We start from the raw sequence: 2,571 nt of genomic DNA on the forward strand, positions 1-2,571 counted from the left end.
ATGCCCTTAAATTGCTGATCTACTAATTACACAAATCTCTGCTATATTTGATTCATCTAATCGCACTCATACATGTCTTAAAGGTTTTGCTTACGCCAAGGTACCATGTCTACTCTAATAATAAATGAAGCTCTAGTACCAACTAACGCATCAGGATAAGGTTGAAGACTTGATTAGTATGAGAGTGCTTGGGTTTAAATCACTATAGAAAGTTTGAATAATCATCTACTCTGGGAACCCATGTTGATGACATTTCTGCAGGAGCTCCTTCAACCTATCCCATGTCTCAAAAAGAGACTCCAATTCCATCTGCACAAAAGAGGATATTTCATTCCTAAGCTTCACAGATTTTTTAGGAGAAAAATATCGGGCAAGAAAAGCTTCTACCATATCATCCCATGTAGTGATCGATGCTCTATGTAATGAATGCAGCTATTGCTTTGCTCTCCTTTTCAAGGAAAATGGAAAGGCCCTAAACTTTTTAGCATCATCCGTAACACCATTAATTTTTAGCATGTCACACACTTCTAAGAAGTTCTCAATATGATTGTTTGGATTTTCATCGGCTAAACCATTAAATTGTGCTGACTGTTTTAACATCTGGATGAAGCCTGGTTTGAGCTCAAAACTTGAAGCTATAATTGGTGGCCGCACAATACTAAACTACGTACCAAGAACTATGGGTCTTGCATAATTTGAGAGTGTCCTTTGCTGCTAATGATGTTCTACCATGGTATTCCACCCTTCACCTTCTATCTCATCTTGATTTGACTGTTCTTGCATAAGTTCTTTTCCACTTCTATAAATTCTGCCATCCGATTTTCACATCACCTTCAACCAATGTCGAGGGGTTTCCTCAGGTCATAATCTGGAGCTACAACCAAAGAAAGAAAAACAAATCAGAACGATGGATGAATAAAAAAGTATAAAATAGAACAAGTGATAAATAGGTAAAATATCAAAGTATAAAATGTTTCTGATAAGTTCTTGTGTATTAGTAATATAAAGTATTCTTTTGGTACAATGAGCTTTAATTTTTTAAGATTTTATCACTTATACATGTGTATTCATGTTCTTTTATGCATCTACGGTTGTGGAGACAAGTATGGAAGAAAAAAGTCAATGTAGATCGTGAATGCACTTTGTTGATGAAATCTTGGAGTGAACAAACGTGAAGACACAAGTTATATCAAAGATATATAATTGTGTGCCAACCACCATTGTGCTCCGAGTGAATATGCCAAATTGGAGGGCACAAAGGTAGTCACACTCATGTGTTCCGACATGTGCAATGCTAGCAAGATTGTCATCAAATGTGATTTTATTGAAGATGCAACGCGATCTACCGCATGGATGTGTGCACATTCATAGGGCCTCAATGAAAGTGTGGATTCGAGAATATTTTTAGCGGAGTACTTTTAGCGGTAACTATATCGGATCAATGTACCAAATTATCGTAGCAATTACTTTTTGCACACACTCGTGTGGATGACTCGATTCCAAAGATATTTTCTTCGTAACTTCAGCCCATTTTTAAAGATCTTTTTTTCCGATCTTTTCTCTAACTTTTGGAGGTGCTTAGCGGCTAGGGGTTTGGAGAGACTTTGACAAGGTTTTTGGAGTAGTTCTACAGCCCTTGAACACCGCATTCCTTCCCGAAGATAGTTATTGGGGAGCTTTTGTCGGCATCGATTCCGTAAAGTGTGTCCTAGCCTTGATGAAGGAACTATTAGAGAAAAATGAGCCTACTCCATAAGACTATTGATACTGGACTACAAGGGTGTTTTTACTTATGGATTGCATGCTTTTTACTTTCAATTTCATTATTGATCGTATCTTGCTCCATGGAGAGCTAAACCCCTAGTAAGTACTTGGACTTGTAAACCCTAGGATGATATTGTTTCTTTTAATTGATGTCTTTAATTGAGTTCCAATCTTGAATGCTTGTTGAATTGGTATTCCCTTAGAGTGACACTATGGTTAAGAGCCTACATTGGTAATTCTTGTGAGTGAGGACACACCATGAGATTAGTGACAAGATCCCTTGCTTATATCCCGCAAGTGCACGGGTTTGTCGAAGTAACAATCCCGGGTGAGTGGGTATCGAATCCACAGGGAGTAGAGAATAAAAATACTTAATTCAATTCTTAGCTATGTGAAAGATCAATGATGATTAGTGTGACAACAATTCAATTCTCAACAATAAAGGCAACAAGTAAGAGAGCAAAAGTAAAGAAAGGGGGTAAGGCAATCGATAAAGATGGGGTACTCGGATAATGCTCCGCATAGGATAATTGTTTCAAGTGCAAGAACCCTCTATTATGCTTCCTAATTAATGCAGTGGTGAGTCGTGGAAATCCTTAATTACATAGTCCCAAATCTAAGGTCAACTATGCCTAACTCTATACATGTCCCGGAGGAGAAATCGAACAATCTCAACACCTCGCACTCACATAGAGTTGCAATGAGCTCTAGGAATTCCAAGTGATAAATCTCTTTCTAATTATAGACCTAACCCTTTGGTCCAGGTGGAAGGTCCCTAACAACAATTGAGCCCTAAATACTAAGATC

The 2,571-nt window shown here is 37.8% G+C and overlaps 1 non-coding gene across 1 annotated transcript; it reads left to right on the forward strand.

Moving 5' to 3' along the window:
- The first annotated feature begins 235 nt into the window (after positions 1-235).
- LOC120264207 lies at positions 236-342 on the forward strand. Its single transcript, XR_005537376.1, has one exon. It is a non-coding gene; the product is annotated as a small nucleolar RNA R71 (small nucleolar RNA).
- The last annotated feature ends 2,229 nt before the right edge of the window (positions 343-2,571 follow it).

Source organism: Dioscorea cayenensis, chromosome 6 (genome assembly GCF_009730915.1).
Source record: "Dioscorea cayenensis subsp. rotundata cultivar TDr96_F1 chromosome 6, TDr96_F1_v2_PseudoChromosome.rev07_lg8_w22 25.fasta, whole genome shotgun sequence".
In the NCBI taxonomy this organism is placed as follows: Eukaryota; Viridiplantae; Streptophyta; class Magnoliopsida; order Dioscoreales; family Dioscoreaceae; genus Dioscorea; species Dioscorea cayenensis.